Below are 13,304 nucleotides of genomic sequence, written 5' to 3' on the forward strand. Positions count from 1 at the left end.
AAATGTGTCACCGATTACATATTATAATAAATAGTGACCGACCGAAATTTCAGTTTCGGCTTCAATTTCGATTTCGGCCAAAATTGATGAAACTTGTGGTGGCAGAACCACAAACTCCACACCAAAGACGCACGGGCTAACTGCGGCTAAGTCGTGGTCGTCACTTGCCATCCTCAGTTTGCACATAGTTTCGGTCGGGACTCTAAAGATAAAGGCATTCATTACAAAGAAAATAAATAAATACACGGCCTGCAAAAACAATCGCTTTTGCTTTAGCAAGCAAGTCATAACAACCAGTGGCACAGCTGGAATTAATTAGATGGAGTTGAAAATGCTCAAACGCCGCCCGATGCGGCGGTGACACTCAAAAACCGCGCCGGTCAAACGATGAAGAAGATATTAAATTATTTTAAAAAGCGACGAATAAACGTCGTTAATCATGTAAGAATAACAAAGAAATGCAAATATTGGCAATTGCATTGAAAGCAAATAAAACCCACAAAACGGAAAGATAAAACAGAAAAGAAATGCCCCAGAAAATCACATCATTGCATGTTGGTATGGATCCTTGTTAATTTTTACGAAGCTACTACCACCTACTGAAGATGATTATACCGTTATGGAACTACCGACAAGCATGACATACTTAATTTTGATAAACTTAAACCCAATTGGATTTACTTCGTTTGGAAAGATTAAGTAACAACCACTCTATCAGTTTTATACCACAATTGAATTTATTAAGGAACAATTTTCAATACATCGACCGACTGATAAATCCAATAAAGGATATTTATTACTAGCATTAGAACCAGAACAGATAAATATAAATAGATGTAACTACTAAGGAACTGTCTACAATTAATTATTATTATATAACGGAAATAATGTATGAATATTTCAAAAGTGACTTATTGGAACATATAAAACTTGATGTTACTTAGCTTTATAATGTTAAAATCATTTAAATGTAATTCATTGCTTTATAACTTTTATGTGCACGATAATAAAATATCAAAATGCAAATAATATATTGCAATGCATACAAATATATTGCCGTAAGAACATGCTTTTCTATAATTTATCGCTGTAGTTGTATTGATGGTTGTTTGCTGAGTAGGTTGTTGTTTCCTACAGTTGTATTGTTGTTGTTGTTGTTATCATTTTCATGACAAAGGACCATACAATAGATTGCCAATTTTCATAACAATTCTATGCTATATTATCCGGAACAAAATACCTCGACCAAGACTTCCTCTCTAATTGAATAAATTCCGCATAAAGTGTTTCCAATTAGCATTTTCAATCATTCATTGTTCGTATTCGAACCGCAATACTCAAAAATGAGTTCGTCCCAGCAATAGTGAAAAACACCTCTTAATAAAGTGATAAACCCAAGGAAGAGGCCAATTTTTGAAGATAGTGATAACGACGATAGGTGGTCTCAGCTGGATACATTGTGCTGAAAACAATGCAAGAAGAGTCATCATCATCATTTTAAAACCCACCCTAACGCAGAAACCGAGATTGAAAAGCAACGATCTACAGCTCAACCATTTTAAACGAGAGAATGATGAAAGTGATGAAGAGTGAAAATACGCAACTCGAATTTGCAAAGTGAAAACTGGAGAAGAAAGTACTACCATATACCGGATGATGAACTAAATGGATGTAATAAGCAATTTTATTGCTCTTTCAAAAGCTAAAGCAAAACGCCAATTCCAATTGACTTTGGAGGAAGATGACGACAAATTACGGTGGCATCATTGTTAAAGCACAACTCTAACGCCATTATATTTTTACCAGACAGGTAACAATGATGATCACGTGATCAGACTCCCCAGAATTCTTCCCCACCACTTTGCAAAGATTTTACCCTAATGTTAAATCCCATAAGAAATCGTGCCGGAAGTCGCCTTATTATGCTGTCATCGTCGTCGTATCAAAACTTACATTCAAATTATGAGCGGGCGTGCTGGCACGTTAAGTAAGTACGCGCGCAAAAAACGTCGCATCAACACTTACATTCAATTTACAGCGTTCACCACTCCTTACCGGACGCGCCACCAAAATTACAGCCGCTGTCTCACCACTTTACCGACGCGCTACCAAATTACAGTGTTCTACAATAACCGACTCGCTAATTAAAAACACTTTTGACATTCGCCGCCAGGCGGCGCTGATGCTGAGGCGGAATGAGGCTGAGGCAGCTTAGAATCCCCAGCATTACATCTACCATATGAACAAGAAAAATTGGCATTCCAAACACCAAAGAAGCAGATGAAAAAAGGGTGTAGGAAACTTGTTCCAGCAGGGAACAACAACCGATAAGTAAGAAAAAATTACAACTTAAAAGGTTAATATCAGTGATTGATCTGAGGGAAGAAGAGGAGGATGACGGTGAAAACTGGGCCGAAGATATAAAAGAAGATGAACGGTTTCGAAAATGATGAAGAATATGACGATGAGCAAAACGAAAAGAAACAAAAAGAATATAGCTTGGATGAGCTGAACTCCGTTGCTAGTCAGGCATACCAGAAAATAATTCCCTTGTCTGCGGTACCACAAAATACACCCATAAATATTGACGAATGGAAATTTGTGCATACCCAGTTTAGGAAAAAATTAGTCAGAGGTTAACAATGGGAAATTAATTATATTCCTACCCAAGAGATTTACAAAATTTTACAACATAAACAAAGACCTAGCTCGACTCGAGTGCTCTCAAGTGTCAATAATTTATAAAGGTAAAAAAAAAACAATTTGCAATGAACGCAACACGCACCAAACAGAATTTTTAAAGTGTTGTATTATTATTATGTTTTTTGTATTGTAGGTAATCGCTTTTCCATCAACGCTTCAAATCAAACTTCAAGACAGAAAATTTTTAGAACTTAAAACAGCAAAATATGTAATAGCTTTTAAGAAATAGATATAAATTTGTGCATGAACTTCCAACTTTTATGTGTTACATCAATGCGCATATCATACATTGTTTTCAGCATTACATTTTCAGAGCGATGGGGCGTTGGTACCTCATTAACAACCGTGTAGGGTGTAGGTACGTGTTAAGTAAGTTTCATAAGTGCGCGCGCGCGCACGTTATCATTATCAGGCAAGAGATTATACGTCTGGGCGTTGGCTCGTCAAGTAAAAAAATATACCAGACGTATAACCACCAAATATCAAACTGGTTCATCAAAACTTTAATAAACCCGGTGGCATCAACATGATAATCGGTTCCGAGTTATTTGCGAGTCTGCTTTATGTAGGGCAAATATCTACCCACACTACAAAAAACAAAATTGGAATAGGTTATAGATGAGCAATGCACATGCATTCCAAAATATCTAATATGTCTAGCAATTAAGCAATAAACGATTTTGAGATTTCAAATTTTTGGGAGATAGAAGATTGGCCTTTGACGAAGGAAGAAAGACGTTGTGAAAAGTCAAGTCAAGAAGACGGTCAATTTAGAGCCTCCGCAAACCACAAACTTTCTATCGGCCGATAGTTTGGTCGGGCTTATAATCAGTATGAAGATGTATGCAAGCCCGCATACTACAACGATTTTGTATCGGCCGATAAATAAATTTGATAGGGTACTCAACTGCGTTCAAACTAAACTACCGGCCGACTGCTATATCAGTATGGAGCTCCTCGCAAGCGCGCACACCGACCGATTGTTTAGTCGGCCCACTCGACCAATGGTTCAGTTCGCTCCGAGTTTTGACGCTGGATGGTTGTGCATTTTTGTTTTCATTATGTCGCATGTCGAGTCTCGTTCGAACTCTCAAGTGGTACGAACGTGTTAAGCGCAGAAAGTGTGAAAATAAAAGCCAAAAGAGAAGAAACTTTAACGAAAAAGTGCAGCCTTCGGCTGTCAAGCCAAACCATGGCAATTCCTAACCAACGGCTTCTGAAAGTTGCTAGGGATGCTATAGAAGAAGATGTCATCGCTTCCAAAAGACTGAAATCCAGCAGCAAAATCGCCTCTTCTTCAGAGAACTCGAATAGGATCAACGCAAAACTACTCAACGAATTACTACCACCGAGACAGGTAGTAACGGTTAGCACAAAAATCGTTATGATGCACTAGCTGCTGACATCGAACAAGAAGCGAAAAATACTGATAATGATCAGGAAATGGAAAAACCAGAAATACTTTGGTGATCAGTTCAATGCATCTTAAAACGGAATACCATATATTTACATCTTCCTCTGGAAGATCGTAAATTTCCAAAAATACCTACAACCTATATACGGAGAAGACTGATGAAGAAATTTTAGTATTACTAACACAGATGACTTTGGATGCTTTCTAAAGTCACCAAATTAAAGAACACTCATGAGCCAGCAAAATTTTACAAGCACTTGAAAACGCCGCAAGAGAAGGAAGAGGACCACTTTCAACATAAAGTGACGAGAAGTCTGCTACAGCACGCAGTGAAGATTTTCCGTCACTACCTGAAGCTAGAGGACAGCAGCATCGGCCTCCCCAAGCAACAAACAAGGACACATACTATAAGGCCCCTTCAAGTGCTCCCAACCAAACAAACCAGACAAGATACCAAGACCAGACAAGATACCAAGACCATAAGATACCAACACCAGAGCCGACAAATCTAGCGAATTAATGGCCGAACTCGACAAACTTCACTCTATGATTGATGTAAGTAAAATGCTAAAGCAGATCAAAGAATTAAATGTAAAACTGTCAAACACTAAAGCGATAATGAAACCCTACATATGTATGACTTTCAACCCGAATGGCGATAAATAACTTTAAACATGTATTTGTGAATGCTAATGGGCTACATTAACCAAAACTGGTAAGCCGCATATTTCTCGAAAAATATAACGTTGACATACTAGCTATCAATGAAACAAAACTATCCCCACAAAATTACTTAAGATAAAAACTACGACATTATAAGAAAAATCGCGATAACTTCAGGGAGGAGAAGGTTTTTAGTCAAAAATAATATACAATTCTTACAACCGTATGATAACAAACTAACATTTAGAGCTACGCAACCAAAACACCACAACCTCATTAGTCACCACCAAAGCCAACTCTGATTGTAAAATTAACACCTTGACTTAGACATAATATTCAAACAGTCAGGCAAACATATCTACAAAGTGACTTAAATTCAAAAATGCATTCTAGAGTAAAAGTACCCCAAATCACAAAATGGTAATATCCTTTATAATTATAAGGAATCAACAAAAACGCTGCTATAACTTCGCCCACATGACGACGCATGGTACGTGGCCAGTCCTAAGCCCGGATAAAGAAGGAAGGTTCCAAGACCATTAGCAACCGATCTTGGGGAAAACGAATTTACCGCTCACAGAACTACTGTACTGCCTCGGAAAAGCGACTCACTGACAAAACGTTGACGACCCATGCAAAATCCAAGGAAGTGAGGTTAGGAAAACAAAAACACGACGACGAAAAAACGCAGAAGAATGTAAGATTTATGACTTGGAACATAAAAATCATTGAATGTAAGAGGGACCAAGAGCTAGAGAAAGAACTACGAGAGAGGAAAATTGACATCTGTGCCCTGCAAGAGACACATAAAAAAGGAAAAGGCCAATCAGTAATCGGGGAGTACCTGCTGGCATATAGTGGAGTGAGTAAAGAAGTACGCGCAAAGGCAGGTGTCGGTCTATTAATACATAAGAACCTAGTCCACCTAATTATTGAAACACAATATATTTCAGAAAGAATTATAAAAGTAAAACTCAACATCAACAACCGAGCACACAATGTTATTAGCATTTATGCACCTGAAAGTTGCAGAACCCAGGCAGTGCGAGAAGACTTCTATACTCATCTACAAGAAGTGATTGATGAAATCCCTACCCATGAAAGAACAATAATACTAGGGGATTTCAATGCACGGATTGGAAACTCTGTTATCCCAGGAATAAAACAAAGATTTAACGAGGATGTGATTAACGAAAATGGCGAACTTTTAATTAATTTATGTGCAGATAATGAGCTCCGGATAAATAATACTTTTTTTAACCACCCAATACAATACAAATATACATACCAGAATACAAGAGGACACTGCTCAATGATTGACTACATGATCACCAACCGACACATAAAGCCAGCACAAATTATTGATGTAAGATGTCTCACAACTGCAAACATAGGTAGTGACCACAACCTACTTCTAGCAAAATTTGATTAAACACCTACAAGAAGAATAAACCAGTAGGAAGAGAGACAACAATGAAACCAATGGTTGAATTACTCCAACAACCATCAATAAGAGATCTGTACCAAAAGAAGACTAACTCTAAAAATAGATAGTAGAGAATACTGTAGCAGACAGCTGGCAGAAATTAAAAACCAATATTATATCCGCCGCTCATGAAGCACTTGGAATGAGGAGAACTACTCAATACAACCCATTTGCCAAACATACCCCCTGGTTCGCTGAAGAGGTCAAAGAGAAGTGCATAGAGAAGAAGAAAGCCTTTTTAGAATACAAACACACAAGAACAGCACATGCCTACCGAAAATATAAGAGAATTCGCAACGCACAACTTGGTTAGTTAGGGTGGCATAAGGACAACACAGAAAACATACTCAAAACAAATGGAGAGCGATTTTACGCTTTGCAAAAGGATATCTGGAAATTTATTAGGCGTCAAAGATCAGACCTAAACGAAATTATCAAAGCAGAAGCGATTGACGATGACACATGGAGTAACATCTGGGCTACTGAATTATATCTCGAATATCGCAGAAGTGCCAACCGATAACACCCCAACCACTAAGTAAGAAGCTCAAACAACTAGCGAAAAAATTGGAGAAAGACAAGGACTCGGCCGCAAACAAATGGAGCCAGCTAAATCCCTGGTTGAAGAGGCATGTCGAAGCACGCTCGAATTTAAACTTGGGGAAAGGTCCGCAAACCAACCACTGGTGGAACGATACTTTAGCCCGTCTACGATGTGAAAGCATTAAATGTCGGAGGGCCGTTACAAGAGCCAACACCCACCTCACGCCTGGGGACCAGGAGCAAGAACATCTGAACAGCATTTGGAAACAAAAGAAACGAGAACTTAAAAAGGCTATAATACGAGCCAAGGATGAACGCTGAAACGCCTTCGTGAAGAATTGACGGACGACCCCTGGGGACATGCCTACAAGGTCGTAATGAAAAACCGGGCTGCAAACTGACGCCTCTACCACCAGACCCTCATCAGGCAGCAGGTAACTCAACTGTTTCCAAAACGTCGCCGAGAAAACGAGGCAGCACAACGCAATGATTCACCAGAAGGATATTCCCACACTGACGGAATCACAGATACTTACCGCAGCCAAAGTTTAGGTTAAAGAAGGCACCAGGCCCAGACGGAATTACTCTCCGGAGATAGTAATCTGCCTAGTAGAAAGTTGCCCCAACATTGTGGTAGAGGCCTCAACCAGGCACCAAAGGAATGGACATCTGAAAATCGCTCGGCTAGTGCTCCATACCAAAACCCAAAAAAGACACCTACAGACCGATTTTGCATTCTCAACGTGATAGGAAAAGCTACTGGAACATGTACTACTAATTTGGCTGATGAAGGACATAGAGAGTGACGGGGACCTGTCTCCTCAACAATTTGGCTTCAGAGAAGGCAAAACCACAGTGCTTCGCTACATGCAAAAAAGTATGCCAAATGGCAGATAGAGCAAACACGGGGCCATACAACAAGAGGAAAGTCTGCGCACTAGTCACCTTTTAGATATAAGAAACGCATTTAACAGTGCACCTTGGGATGGATTATAAAGGTGCTAAGAGACAGGAAGGTTAAACCACGCTACACAAACATTATACAAAAGCTACTTCCAGCAAAAGAAAAGATAGTGGCGGAAATTCCATACTTCCCCGGTAACGCGGCGGTCCCACACAAGGATCAATCCTGGGCCCATATCTATGGAATGTTTCATTACGATGACGTGTGCTGCGCATACCTGTAGAACCTTTCGAGGTGTCCCTCATAGCATACGCAGATGATCTAGGCCATCGTTGCAGTGTGATAAGACTGGGAGATGGCCTTTTAAAAGAAAACCGGAGGACACGATGCGATCTGTAAAAAGAACCCTGCAAAAAAAACAACTGAGTTGGCCCAGGAAAACAGTAGCTTGAGAAGTACTCGACTGGAAGAAGGAAAGTGCAGCACCTGAAATTAAAACATCGATGGCGTAACCATACAAACATCAGAAGCCATAAAATACCTAGGTCTACTTCGGGAGAAACATGTCTCTTTAAGAAACACCTCACTGAAGCATGCACAAGGAACCGTACGACCCAGCTGCTATCTCGATAACAATGCCCACCGCTCGTGGACCAATCTGCGAAAAGAAACCGTATTACAGCGTCTGTGCCTCCATCGTGATGTATAAAAATTTGGAGCAGGATCCTAGACAAACCAAATACAAAGTATGCTAACGCGGATCCAGCGAGCGATGTCGGCAAAGGTGTGCTGTGCCTATCGCACACATCAGTACAGACGTAGCGGCAGTGATTGCGGGTACAATACCTCACCATACTTCCAGCGCGCAGGCAAGAACTAAACAAGTGGAACAAGGAAGAGCAGATGCAGGCTTGGCAGTGGTGGGACAAAACAACGGGGAAAGCTGGAAATCACGAAGAAGCCAATACCAAAACATAAGCGAATGGGTAAAACCGCAGGCATGGAAACATTAACTCCAATCTGACATGGTATTGAGCGGGCACGGATGTTCTTTAGAGCCTGAAGTGGCCCTGAAGGCTGCAGAGGATGACAAGTGTGCAGACTGCGGGGAAATTGACGATGCACCACCAATCTTGAATGCAAAAGATGGCGCAAGGCCAGGAGGACACGGAAAAGATATGCGGGAAACTTACGATACTAAACATCCTGAAGAAATGCTGCAGGAGCGAAGAAAAACTAAACGTAATAGAAGATCTAATACACGTCATCCTAAACACAAAGGAAGAAGCGGAACGGGAGAAGTGGAAAGGATCACGAGAGAAGCTAAGAGATAGACCCAACAACCAGGGGTGCACGCCCAGGCATCCGGGCGGCCTGCCTGGAAGAAAATGCCGGAAGGCAATCCCGAGGCAAGGCGTACCTTCCGGCCAAGTCGAAAGGGGTTTTAGTGGGTGAGAGCCCCACACCTTAGGCTGGCGAGCTTCCAAACGATACCAAAAAAAAAAAAAAGGGTATCGACTAGAGGATGTATCTTGCTATTACACAAAGATCAGTCCTAATTAGACGATAAAGACTGTTGAAGATATGTACAGCCACAACTACTTTGAGGCCAAAGTTAACAGTCGGACTCTAATGCCCATCATCACCAACATCAGCTAAACATCATGTGCTTTGCGGACGATGCTGTACTTTATCAAAAGTACAATGAAGACGACCCGCTACACGTTTTGAACACAACCGGCATAGAACATTTAACAACATGAAGATATCTTCATCTAAAACTAAATGTATGGTACTTGCACCAGAACCAACAAGGTGCAAACTAGAGTTGGAAGGCAAAGTCATAGAACAGGTGTCACAGTTCACATATTTGGGAATCCCCACCACTAGCTATGGTGACTAGTATCACGAAGTACTCCAACAAACAATAAAAGCAAACAAAATTGCTGGATGCCTGAAATGAATCTACACTACGGAACAAGCACATCCACCCAAGTCTTCGCGGAAGCCAGTTATAAAGCAGTGATAAGGCCAATAATGACATACACCTCGGAAACACGAGCAGACACCTCAAAAATCAAGAGCTTGATGGAGACATCGGAAATGCGCACGCTAAGAACAATAGAAGGTACAACTCTCAGGGACAGAATACCAAGTAAGCAGATTAGAGAGAGGTGCGAAGTAAAGGAAATCAATGAGTGGATACAACACAGAAGGTCAGAATGGAACAATCACATCAGTAGGATGGAGACCACAAGAATAGTCAGAGTAGCACGCGACAAATCGCCACAAGGGCGCAGGTCGCTGAAGTAATCTAGAAAAGATGCAGTCGATGTAATACAATGAAGAAAACAGCTATTGCCTATATAAGAGAAGCGCTACGAAGAAGAAGAAGAAGAAGAAGAAGAAGAAACAAAATGTTATAATAATTTACCTGAATGATCCCACCAACTACCCAACAACGGCAATAACCCATCTACAGTCGATATTGCTATTGCAAAATGTATCCGGAGAAGCAATAGCTCTGCGTGAACTCTGCCCGACTACTTTTCCAGTCCGTTTTAAATTGCATAACATCACATAAATCTACAAGAACCAAATGGAACCCGTCTAGACTACAAAATGCTAAGGGATTATTCAGGGCAAACCCTTACTAGGCAACATTAAAATTCCGAGCAAAATGTGCACAATTGAGAATATAGACCGCAAATAGAGATACTCAGTGAAATCTACAAAAAGAAGCCATGCAGAAATCCATCAATAAAATTAAGCAAAGCAAAATGTCAGCCCCCTGCCAAGGATACTAATAAAATTAATCACCGAAACGCGTCCCCAAGGGACAAGGAAAAAAAAACAGGACCAGGCTCTACTACTAAAACGGTAAACATTAAATCAACAAATAAAAAGCAAATATTAAATATAACAAAAACAAAGTATTGGGAAAGTAAACTACAACAAATCATAAATTCCAATCATAATTGAAATATTTATTTATTTATAATTTTCGTGAAATGGATTTAAATCCAATATTCCAAAATCCAAACCAAAACTGAAATTATCAAACCCAATATTCACGTGAAAATTACAAATAAATAAATATTTCAAATATAAAAATTAATACGGTCACAAAGAAAAGTAATACAAACCATAATACTATTTCGCATACAAAATTTGAAACCCAACGCACAAAATAATTTAGAAATTCGATAAAAACCGCCAAACGTAAGTAAAGTTACGAATTTAATAATGCAAAGAAAGCCTCAAATATCCTAAAACGTTACGTTACGGTTCAGTTTCACGAACTACTTTACCGGAAAACTCATACCAACAAACTATTCATTAAAACTAAAAGAAATAAAGCCAAGTAATTAATAATTCCTACCAACTAAAAAGCCCGGTAATTGACTAAATACAAAATATTATACAAAAATCTGCTCAAAAGTATAGTATTTATCCCTCGAAATCATTAATTTTGCATTAGACTAAACTTACTTTCGCACGGTTTGAAAAGCGCCGCGTAATCCTTCCAATCTTAAGCCAAACAAGTCAACACATGGATCCAAGTGAAGCTTATAGGCTGATAGTTTCTAAACACCCTAGGCAAAGTAGCTGAAAAAGCTTATTCTACAAAATTAAACGCATAAAATTGAAACAAACAAATTTTAATGAATGAGCAATTGGATCCAGAGAAAATATTCCACTATCCAACAAGTGGTAGGGCTATTAACAACATAAAAGAATCTTGGAACGAAGGAAAATAACCCATGGCTCTGCTTGACATTGAAAAAGCGTTTGACATGCCAGTTCAGTGCCTGGGCTCATATACAAGCTTTATTCACATGAATATCCATCCTCAGCTAATCAAGTTACTTCAAGCACAGCTACCTAACAACAGATCACTAAAAGTAAAATTGGATGCGGCATCTCAAAACCTTATGAAAATAGAGGCAGGATCCCGCAAGGCTCTAATCTTGGGACCTAGGACTTATCTTTGTTCATGAGTGATATACCCAAACACCCAGTACGAAAATAGCATTGTTTGCAGATTTATCAATTCATCAGATGATTGATGAGATGAGAGATACCACAACCGTGATAAATGAAATCAGGAAACAAAATGTATGGTTCTGCCATGGGCAGGTATCTCAAAACCCATATCACAAAAACCGCTATAATATGAAATAAATGCTTTAAGACTACGTAAATGCGATAGATATCGAAGAAATGACTATAAAGTCACTGCCGAAATAATTTAGACTTTATCGGCCGATAGTTTGGTCGATAATCAGGATGAAGATGTATGCAAGTCCGCATACCACAACGATTTTGTATCGGCCGATAAATAAGTTTGATAGGCTACCCAACTGCGTTCAAACTAAACTATCGGCCGACTACTATCAGTATGGAGTTCTTCGCAAGCGCGCACACCGATCGATTGTTTAATTGGCCGACTCGATCAATGGTTCAGTTCGCTCCGAGTTTTGGCGCTGGATGGTTGTGCTTTTTTTTTTCATTATGACGCTGCCCAATTCTACTGCATCGCTGGTTGTAGAATTAAAGAAATTGAAAAAAGACCAGCACTTTATAAAAAACAATTAAAAGAGTATTCTGATGTAAACGTAAAAAAAAAGTTGTGGGAAGAGGTTTGTGAAGCGGTTGTTCCTAGTTGGAATGAACTTAGTGCCGAAGACAAAACGAAAGAAGGTACGTAACTATTTATTAGGTACATATACCTAACACAATAATCTTGCTTTGAAAACAAAGTTTTATAGAGATAATATTAAAATCCACCTCTACTATCAATATGCTTGCTTGAGCTATCTACAGTGTCAACCGTTAGATGGAGTTGTCAATCCTGCTCGTGTCTTTAAATAAACAGTTGGATAAAGCCATAGCATTCGGGCTCCAGACTCCGGACCGAACAGTCGACTCTCTGAGCTCGAGCGCTATCACCAAGTCGAACGTCTGAGAGTTTACGAAGATTATAGAAAGAGATTACCGAGAAAGATTATAGAAAGTAAATACCATTAACAAAACCAGCTACGAAGCCAGCTTCTTCGACGGCTTGCATGGACGGCGACACGGACGCCGCCCTTTCCGACTCCTCCACATCGACAGCATCTTCAGCGACCACGACCCAGTCGAAGGTCAAGATCTACCTCAAGGGTAGATCTTGTTCCGCCGCCGAGTCGAAAGCGGGGAAAAAGCGAGTCCGTCGGGTTTTTTGTCACCCACGACACGACACCCACGACACGACACCCACGACGAAGACGACTCCCACGGAGAAGAAGATGCCCACCGACAAGCCGACAGCAGAAAGCGAAGCCGGTGCGTTTGTGCGGATTCGCACAACCGCCCCAGCCGCCGCCCCCGCTCACGTTGATCAGAATGCGATCATTGAGCGTCTAGAACGGCGGTGCGAGCGCCAAGAGGCTCAGATATCTCAGCTTATCGCTGAGATTAGCCGCCTAAATGTAAAGCTGGAGCAAGTGCTGCCCCCGGCGCCCGGCACCATGCCGCCGCCTCCACCGCCGCCAGCCAAGAAGGCCAAATCGACCAAAACCGCGCCCAAGACTGTCGTTCGGTCCGCT

The 13,304-nt window shown here is 40.4% G+C and overlaps 1 long non-coding RNA gene across 1 annotated transcript; it reads right to left on the reverse strand.

Annotated features, from left to right (window-relative positions):
* Positions 1–12,413: 12,413 nt before the first annotated feature.
* On the reverse strand, positions 12,414–13,298 carry LOC135802521 (uncharacterized). Its single transcript, XR_010550573.1, has 2 exons — positions 12,739–13,298; positions 12,414–12,678 (listed from the first exon to the last, which is right to left on the reverse strand). It is a non-coding gene; the product is annotated as an uncharacterized lncRNA (long non-coding RNA).
* Positions 13,299–13,304: the final 6 nt, after the last annotated feature.

The sequence above is a fragment of the Atheta coriaria genome, unplaced genomic scaffold (assembly GCF_025399875.1).
Source record: "Atheta coriaria isolate IRGN ID8LTWV9N9 unplaced genomic scaffold, Caltech_Dcor_3.1 hic_scaffold_31_pilon, whole genome shotgun sequence".
NCBI lineage: Eukaryota > Metazoa > Arthropoda > Insecta > Coleoptera > Staphylinidae > Dalotia > Dalotia coriaria.